The sequence below is a fragment of the Chaetura pelagica genome, unplaced genomic scaffold (assembly GCF_000747805.2).
Source record: "Chaetura pelagica isolate M959 unplaced genomic scaffold, ChaPel_1.0 scaffold38, whole genome shotgun sequence".
Lineage (NCBI taxonomy): Eukaryota > Metazoa > Chordata > Aves > Apodiformes > Apodidae > Chaetura > Chaetura pelagica.
Window position 1 is genome coordinate 830,176 of NW_009954181.1, and position 9,939 is coordinate 840,114.

General features: G+C 48.2%; 1 protein-coding gene across 1 annotated transcript in view; it reads left to right on the forward strand.

The window, feature by feature from the left end:
* The window catches only part of LOC104393388 (protein CEPU-1), a 133,295-nt gene that overhangs the window by 26,908 nt on the left and 96,448 nt on the right, over positions 1–9,939 (forward strand). The window lies entirely within an intron of this gene.

Sequence of the window (9,939 nt, forward strand, 5' to 3'; positions counted from 1 at the left end):
CAGCAGGACTCGGAAATGTCATCAGCCCCGTGACAATTCAGGGGTTAAAAAAATACTAGGGGGAAGGATAGGGAGAAGAAAAGATGACATGAAAGTGAGAGGAGGTGATGGGAAGAATGGGGAAGGGTAAATATGGCAAAATGGTAAAAGAAGGGGCAAGGGAAGTGGGGCACAGCAGGGCTTGGACCTGTGCTGCGTGGGCTGGGGTGGTGTGAGGGGAAGGCAGAAGGAGCAAGACAGTGAGAAGCACAATGGGGTTTAATTTGTAGGCAGAGACTGTTAAGAGAGGAGGAGGAGGGGGGGAAGAAAAAGTGATTTGGGTTCTTTTATTCATTACTGACCGTAAAAGGCCCAGACTGTGTTGCCAGTGGCTTTAAAATCCAGGACCCTATTAAACCTTCCTTGGTAGTAACTCAGCACTTGGAGTTAGAGAAGGAGCGAGTGGGGGTGGGTGGGATGGAGGAGGTGGCTGGATCCAGGGGAGACTCAGGGCAAAGATCTCACCTTTCCTCTGGCAATACTTTTGGGGGATCAAGTGGCTCAGGCTGCCTGTTTGCCTGGAGGAGCCTGATGGGACCAGCAGCATCCCAGGGCTCCCTGGAAAGGAATCACCCCAGCTGCATCTCCTCAGCAAAGGGCACTGCCCCCGATTCCCAGGGATTAAAGCAGGATTGATGCTGTTGCTCACAGCCCTGCTGCAGCTCCAGGCAGGCTGTGCTGAATATGAGATGAGATGGGAGAGATCAGGAGATAAATGCAATGGATAAAACCAGCAGCAAAAGGTTCTTTGGATTAAGTCCTTTATGATAAACAGGAGGCGTGGTGCTGTCTGGTTTGGGTTTCACACCAGGGGAAGGAGAGGCACTGGCTGTGCTGGTTGGCTGCTTCACAGCCCAACGTGATTAGATCTGAGTCTGGGATCAGATTTGGGACTGGGAAAGCACTGGGGGAAATGGGTAATTTCCCTCCCTTCATGCCTTCATCACCCTCGTCCATATTCCTCTCCCCTGGAAGAAGGGAGTTATAGATTAGACATGAGGATGAAATTGTTCACTGTGAGGGTGGTGAGAGCCTGGCCCAGGCTGCCCAGGAAAGCTGTGGCTGCCCCATCCCTGGCAGTGTTGAAGGGCAGGTTGGATGGGGCTTGGAGCAACCTGGGCTGGTGGGAGGTGTCCCTGCCCATGCAGGGGGGTGAATGGAGATGATCTTTCAGGTCCTTTGCAACCCAAACTGTTTTGTCATTCTTTGATCACTGATGGTCTCCTGGCCCCCCGACATCTCCAGGGAGTGTCCTCCCCCATGTAGCACTGCAGGCATCTCCTTGCCAGCCAGCAAACCCTGCCTTGCATCCAGCTCCTGGGAGAGCTGTAATTAAAAGAGCTGTTCCCTGAGACCCAACAACTTATTGATTTTGTGTGTGTGTGTCTGTGCTGCTCCCTCCTCAGGGGAAATAGAAGACACCATTTGTTTTGAAGCAGGACTCAGATGTGACATGTGGGTCTGTGCCATGGCATGTCCTCTGCTCCCTTTGACATGTGCAGAGTGGTGCACCAGGGCAAGGAACAGCTCCCTCAGGAGGTGCTGGCCAGGCAGCCAAAGGGGATCTCAGTCCCCTGAGGATCTCCTTTCTCCTCTGGGGTTCTGGTTCCTTGTCCCTGGGAACTCTGGGCAGGGAGCCACAGGTCTGGGAGCCTCTTCAGTCCTAATAGAGATGTCACTTGGCTGGAAAGGGGGGAGAAAGGGACAGGAGTACTCTCTTCTTGTGTGAGCATCCCTCTTCCGAGCTGACCCTGGGAAAATGGAGCTGCTGTGGTTTTCTCTGCTTCGTGAAGTGGGTAATCAGCCCTTTCTATGAAGTCCGACTCCAACCTCTTTGAATTTCAGCCCGTGTTCTCCCTGTTGCAGAATAGAAACAGCTGATAAAGGTCTTATCTGGTGGCTGTGCTTGAGGGAATCGGTGCTGCCAGAGGCATGTGGCTGTGACCAAAGCCTGTCTGGGGATGCAGAGTGTTGAGCATGGTGGAGCTGCAGGCCAGAGCAGGAGGGGACAGCCAGAGAGGCATTTGCTGAAGTAGCCAAGAGGGATGGTGCAAGGAAACTGCATTTTGGGGTGAGCTGCTTCTCATTCTCTTTGGGAATGGCCTCCTGTAGATGCACACCTTCCCCTTTCCCAGAAGGGTGTGGTGTGTTTGCAGATTGTTTCTTTGGTTGAAAAGAGAGATGAGAAAATGCAAGATTAACCCCCCAAATATGTGCCTCTGTTATTGCTTTCCCTTCTCAATGGAAAGATAGTGGATCCTGTGTAGTAACTGATGAGTTAGTGTAGGAGGACGATGGTTAATTTGCACAAATACTCATCTCAGTGACTTGTCTGTGAGAGACTTGACAGCTTCATGCTTAGTTATTGATATGAGAAGTGGAAGGAGAAACTGGCAGCTTTGCCATTTCTGTAGTGTGGAGAACACCAGGGTGGGTGGATTTGGGCTTTTGGATCCTGGAAAAAAAACCCAACACAACAAACCTGTAGTGGAATAAACAGATCCCCAGGACCTCTCTCTCCTTGTAGTTGTACAGAGAACCAAAAGAAATGCTCCAGTCCACAGGGTCTCACCCTAAATCAGGCACTTCTGAAGGGGCTGAGAGGAAGGGATCTCATTAGCCAGTTTTGAAAGCTCCATTTCAGCTGAGCCTGCCAAGGCACTGGTTGCTCCTCGGAAAGGAAGCGTTCCCGAGCTCCACCAGCAGCTTTCCCCATTCAGAGCCACCAGCCTCAGAGAGTATCTTGGAGTATTATTTGAGGATTTGGCCTGCTGGAAGTGGGCAAGCTGAAAAATCCAGATATTGTTGTACTTGGCAAGAGCGTGGGGCTCCTTGCAGAGGGGAAGGCTTTGTCCTTTACTAAAGCTTGAACAAACTTCCATGAGGAATTAAGTGGAGTTCTCTGCATTTCCGCCGTCCCTTGCAGCAGGTCTCGGATGGTTTCCTTCTCCATGAGCCCTGCCTAGCTCATGGACATCTGCAGAGCAGCTTTTTTCCTAGAAAGCTTTGCATCCATCTGCTCTATTGACTTTGGTAATGGAGTTGAGACCCCACCCACCCCTGCTTCCTGAGCCAGGGCATGAAGATTATCCCTCTAATACGATTCAAGGAAACCCCTCAGAGCTCCCAGCTGGCTCAGGCAGTTGCTGGGTGAGAGAATTCACTCCAAAAACAAAAAAAACCCTGGTCAATCTGGCTCAAATGTAGCTCCTGCAGGCTGAGATGAATCTGGAACAGGGTTTAAATGGCTCCACCAAAGTTTTTCTCATTTCCTCTCAATGTTGAGGCTGAATGAATTTTATACTGGTGTTTTACAGAGAGGTTTGGGGAGGTGAAGTGGCTTTTTCCAGTTCATGGAACTGGTTCTCCCACATGTAGGTGCTCTCTAAGCTTTCTGCTTCTCTGCTTTTCCATCACCTTGTCTTGTAGTTGCAGTCATTGTGGGATGAGACTCAGGGAAATCAAGGGAACTGATCAGCACTGGGAGTTGGGGGAGATGCAAATGGTGGCAGATTTCCTGCAGCTCCAAGCGCTGTTGGCTGAAACCTTCCTATCATGTGCTGGGCATGCAGAATGTTCTAAGGGAACATCAATTTTTTCATTCTTTTTGGTTTTTAAGGGCAAATTTTTGCTCTGTAAAAAAAAAAAAAAAAAAGCCCTCAAAAAAGAAATACAAAACCATGGAGACAAAAGGAAAAGATATTGATTTTTAGTTTGAATCCTTCCAGAGAGGAGACTATGCAATCATGTCTGTCTGCCTTACCCACTCCTTCCCCTCTGCAGTTTCTGAGCCCTTTGGCCAATTTCTACCCAATTTGACAGAAGGAAAGAGGTCTCAGAGATATTAAATTTCTAAAAATTTCATTAAAATAGGTGGCTGGGTAGAGGGACCAGCTATTACAGCAGCCCCATGAGACTGGGGCTCCGGCATATGCAGAGCCTTTGTTGAACATCAAACGGGATCCGAGGAGAAAGACTTTCTGTCTAAGCAATTTCAGGAAGGAAAAAAATAAGACTATCTTTGACCGAACCTTGCACCTTAACAGCTGCTGGGGAACCTGGCTGTAGAGCCCTTGAAGGCCATGTTACATTTGTTCCACTGACTGTGGATGGCTTGTTCATTCAGAAATGAACTTGTAAGTCCTCGAAATAGGTCACGAGCGAGACGGCAGAAGCGCGCAGGCCTTGTTGGGTCGTCTCTGCACCAGAATAAATTTCAGCCCTCGAGATCTGGCTGATTTCTCCCCTCCCCAACCAAGCTCTGCTTTTCTTGCTTGGCTAAAAATGCTGAGCTCCAAATTGGGAATTGGTTCCGAGCAGAGCCCCGGGCACCCGGCGGGGAGAGGGAAGCGGCAGGGTGGGAGGAGGCAGCAGGGAAGGCCAACCAAAAGCTCTGGATTATTAAGATTTTTTAGATATACAGTTTTGATAAAAGCTTGCAAGTAGCAAATTTGCTATCAAGCCTAATGTAGCATGGCAGATTTTGTCTGAGCTAGCAAAGGATCACATTTGCAGCTCCTCTGAGGCGGGGAAGTGGGCTCAATAGGCTATTTTCCACATCCATGCTCTGTTTCTAAAAAAAGGGAGGGAGAGAGGAGAAAGAAAGGAAAATAAAGACAATTTCTCTTTTTTTTCACTTCATCCTGGTTTTGCATGTGTTGGCTATGAATATTAAGAGCCAATAACCTGCATGCTAAATACAGGCTTTGCCATGGGATTTCTTTTTGCTAGATGTGCAAAGTTGCTTAGAAGCACTTCCAGATGGATTGCAGCATTTTGGCAACTCTAACATCTCACCGATCTGTTGGCATTTTCATTTTGACCCTTGTTTAGAGGAATTAATACCTCTCTGCATCTTTCTGCACCAGGCAAAAGCTGCTGAAGCAGTGGAGGAAGGCAGAAGATGTCTTCTGAAATACCCATTGGAAGTTGGTTTGGTTTTTTTGCTCGTGATATTAATCAGGAACTGATTTCTGCCATCTGAGCTTGGATTAAAACCTATTTACTCAAAAGGCAAAGCTTTGGGAAAGAGATGGTTGGTTCAGCTGTCATGCTGCTCCCACTGTCACCCAGGGGAAGCTGAGATGGATGTTGTCACCGGAACCCTATGGAAAAAAAATCCTTCTGGATTAACAAGTCACCCAGTTTCAGCTCAGTGAGTTTGGGCAGGTTGTTCACACACTGCTCATCGTTTTCCCAAATCCATTTTGTATTCAGCCTGTTCACTAGCTGGTCATCTTTGGTTTGTGGTTCACTGAGAAATGCTGTGAAGCCACTGCCTGGGCTGGACTTTGCTGAGTGTGTGACCCAGCCAGGATGAGCCTCCTCACTTGCCTTCTCAGAGCAATAAAACAGATATTTAGACATGGCATGTAGGAGACCAGAAGTTTTCCTGTGCTGATATACTAGCATTTTTCTCATGCATGAAGCAACTCTTCTTATTTTAGGAGCCTGTGCTGTATTTTCTTGCTCTGCAGAGCAGAGTGAGATGGCTTATTTTTTTATGGGATCAGGCATGTGTTTTGTTAATGCCCTCTGCAATGTGCTACCCGTTTTATTTGCACCATTTGCTGCAATTCTGTGGCTTAGTGACCCAGTGTGCTTCTGTCCTGGCTCACAGCACCAAACCAAACCACCCTGCAACCCTCTGGCTGTGTCCCTGCATCTTGTATTATCCTTTTTGCTCTTCATTCCTCTCCCCCATTTCAGTTTGGCATTTTGTACCTTGTACACTTTATTAACGCTCCTTTGTCACTGCCTGCCTGATGGGGTTTCATTCTGCTTTCCTGCAGCAGCCCTCCTCCTGCAGTCTTGCCTTCATGTAAGTGTGTGTGTGTGGGGGGGACACACACATGGGACCAAACCCCTGGTGCTTCTGCTAAATCAAGTGGTGTTTATGTTGGGAAGTGAGAGATGATGCCATCAAACTCACTTATTCCGGAGTTCAGCGAGGTTTGCATCCCGGCTGCTTGCAAATCACATTTTGTGGAGCCAGGGAGTTCAGTGCTGGGCAGCACGTCTCCCGTGGCCTGTGCCCTGCCCCAACACGAGGGCAGCTGCTTATTTACCCTGATATTTTAGGAAAACTGTGGGTTTTTTTCCTTTCAGGGTTGATGAGAAACCTCAGCGGGGCTGCCCTCGCCCCGCACCCTCCTGGCAGCGCCCAGCACCAACCCGGGTGATGTCTCCCAGGGCTTCCCTGCATTGTACCAACAGGTCTTGTAAATGTACAGGGCCATTTAGGCTTTTAAGACATCTGAGGCCACTTTTCATCACAGGCTAGGCTGCTGCACAGTTTTACAGGGTCATAAAAGCCTTGACAGGAGTCATAAAAGCCTCCAATTGCACTGCACAAACCCGGGGAGTATATTTTAAGGGCCCCTGAGTTTTCATTTTGCTGCTTTTATGGGAACTCATAAAAGCCTCGATGAGCACAGCCCCTGATTGGCTCCTCAGCACGGAGGTAGTTAAAATTACAGCCACCAACAAATTGTTCCAGTCCAAATAAATCAGGGCTTTGCATGTAGCCCGGGAGAGGGACCCACTCCCCCACGCAGGGACACGCGGGTGCTCCTGGTCTGCTTGTCCCTGTACCCGTGTGGGACTGGTGCAGACTCTCCCTGTTCCCAGTGGCCTCTGCCATCCTGTTGGGCATGTCTTGGTTGTCCTGCTGGGAGACATGATGGATCTGGCAGAGCTTTCTGCTGGGCTGTAGGTAGTGCTGCCTGTGCACGTGCTTCCCTGGGCACAGCTCTCTGCAGCATCACTCAGCTCACATCATGCACACGCATGCTCACACTGGCCCTGCTCCCACCACAGGGGTACCCTGTGGCTCCAACACAGGGTGACCTTGCAGCCCTCTGGCATCAATTGTGTCCCCTGGACCCCAAGCTGGCACCCTGGTGACCTTCTGGGGCTGTCTCTGTTTTCCCTGTGCCAACCTGCCACCGAGGTGTGGTTGCAATGAGAGCTGTTGGGGCTGGGCAGGGTTTTCTGGCTAAATTATATTTCCATTGAGCAATGTCAGTTTGTCAAAAGGGAAATATTTCAGAGAAATAGCTTCTTGTGGCTTTTTTTGGAGGGGTTGTTTGTTTGTTTGTTTGTTTTGTCATTGTTGTTGGTTTTTCTGATGTTACCTAGTCTGGCTAAAATAAATAAGGGTGGTTGAAATTCAAATGTGATGTTTGGAAACTACAGAATCAGAGCTCTGGGTGCAGTGCAACCTGAAAACAGGAATGCTGTGAGGGGATCCTGCCTTCCCTCCATCTCTGGGGCAAGGAGATGCTTCCCAGTACTGGGACACTCACCCATCTGCTCCTCAGCAGCCAGAGTTTCCAGCTGGGATGTTTCTACCCTTCTCCTGAGCTGGAAAACCCGCTACCAGTGGCCACCACCTCCTTTCCCCAGCTGGGTGCCCAGGATATGACCCATCGTCTGAGCCCATTACTGGGCATGGTCTTCAGGAACCCTGGTGGCTCCCAGGCTCAGGTCCCCTGTCCCCATGGAGAGGGACCACTGAAACCTCAGCTGTGTGACCTTCCAGCCCGGAGTCTGTTTGTCACAGCTTGGGAAAGAAAGGAAGCGATCAGAAAGGTTCTCTTTGCTCTACAAAGATAAATGTATCTTATTTCTGTCTTGCTGTAGCTTTATATAGTAATTATATCAACTACAGCTGATCAAAGCATTTGTTAAAGAGAAAACTATCTCTCCTTTGCTTTTGTTACTGTTTGCAGCCAATTTGACAGGCTTTATATCTCCGACTACATTTTCTTTTATTTTCCACGCTTGATTTCTCTTTTTCTCTTCCTTCCCCCTTGTTGGCACCTGGCACACAGACATCTCTCCCTCCTCCCCCCTCCTCTTCCCCTTCCCCCTCTCTCCATCTGGCTTAATAAAAATGTTTTTTAAGCCATCCCAGGGACTCATGGAGCAAATAGCAGCAGTCTTGTGAGTGATCAATCTACCTGGGCCTCCTGCTCTGGCCGGGCAGGGAGGTGTGGGCAGGGTGGCTCAGCCAAGCAAGCAGAGCAGCTCCCCTCCCTCCTCTCCTTCCCTGCTTTTCTATTTTCCACTGTTACTGTTTCTTCAGGTGTTTATAAGGGTTTAACCTCTCACCTCCGAGTGCTTTTTGTGAGACTGGCACAAATGGGTTACCCTTTGTTCAAGCCATATCCACAAATCCCAGAAAGCACATCCCTGCTGCTGCTTTAATATTCTTTTTTTTAGGATTCCTTTTCTCCCCATTGACTTTCCATCTTTCTTTAATCTCATTTTAAAAACCTCTCTCTCCTCCAATGTCTGCTCTTCTTTGTCTCTCTCTGTGTTATTGGCTTTATGGCCAAATGCTTTAATTTATTTGCCATACAGTATCTCTTTTACCAGCGTTCTGGGGATACAAATTGTTTGAAAGATGTTACAATAATGTCAATGTCTGGCACATCTGTTTTTCTCTGTGCAGCTTTTCCAGCTCAGGGACGGGTGGGAGGAAAGTATCTTCCTCTGCTTGAGCATCTGGGGAGATTTACTGTAATTCCCTGAGCTAAAACTCAGCTGGGATCTGGGGCTCCTGGACAGCTTCTCCTTTCCCAATATTAGCACCTTGGTATTTGCCACCAGCCAAACCAAATTGCACCCTGGTGCTGGTTAGTAGTTAAATTCCCTCCTTGCACAGGAGAAGGTTGGAACCAGCATCTGGAGGAAAGTTCTGGATGCAAGTTTTGGGTCCAAATTGGGGGATTTAGGTCCAACCAATTAGGGGATGACTGAGGTTTTTTTGTCGTGGTGGTGATTTGGCTCTGGTAGATGATGATGCTGTGCTTGTAGGTGGGTCTGCAGCAGACCTGAAGCTGATTTATTTCTAGAAACGCCTTTCAGCAGAGAGAAACCAGCTGCCATGGGCTAGGCTGAGGGTGAGAAACCAGCTTGCCTTGGGCTAGGCTGGGTCTAGAGCTGGTAAAATCACCTCTGCAGTTCTGCCAGCCTGCAGTTGCCTTCCCTGTGGTGTTTTTAGCTCTCCTTATCCATGCACTTCATAACTTGTAATGTACATTGATTGCTGTCTATTTCTCCTTTTATATTTGCATTATGCTTGATTGCTGCTTTAGCAATAAGAATAGGGCTTTTAGCCAGAATTGTCCTGTTTGGATTGTGGAGTCCTGACTTTTTGGCTCTCTAATAAGTTTTGTGTTACGAGCCCACATTTCTCTGTTGACATTTTTCCTTCCAGCCAATTTCTCCCATAATTTTCCCCAGAGTTGGAAATGAGTCCTTTTGAAGCATTGAGTATATATATTACTGACTGGGGCAAGCCTTTATTATCTGCTGTGAATGTAATCAGGTCCTCATCACTAGTTTCTTGATAATCACTGAGCACCAGTTCAGTCATTAATTTCTTCTTTATCCATCATGTCTTCTTTCCACGTTATTTGCTAAATAGGTTGGATGTGATTGTGACACTCAGCATCTGAGCTTGTAACTCTTTGCTTTCTTAATGTGTTTACATTGTCAGGGTAATTCTGTCCCTGGTGCTCAGGTCTGCTGTATTTTACTATGAAGGATGCTCAGCCAAGTACAGGGAGGAGATGAATGCTGCTTTGTTAGACGGTTGCCACTGATGGTCTTTAGACCCTGATGTTTCAATACTGCCTGCCTCTCAGCACTAATTTATTATCTCCCCAAATCAAGCTCCTCAGGACTGAGCAGTTTATCTTTCCCCTCGTTGGCAACATGTAGAAATACATCCCAGTTTGTAGCTTCCCTCGATGGGTCGTGCCTGCTTGGACTGGCACCACTGGTGGGCAGCAATCCATGTGTATCCAATGAGTCTAAGGGAGCAACGGCTCCAGAAGTAGGAAACTCAATGGATTATAGCAAAGATTTTTGGGCCAATCATTCAGGAAT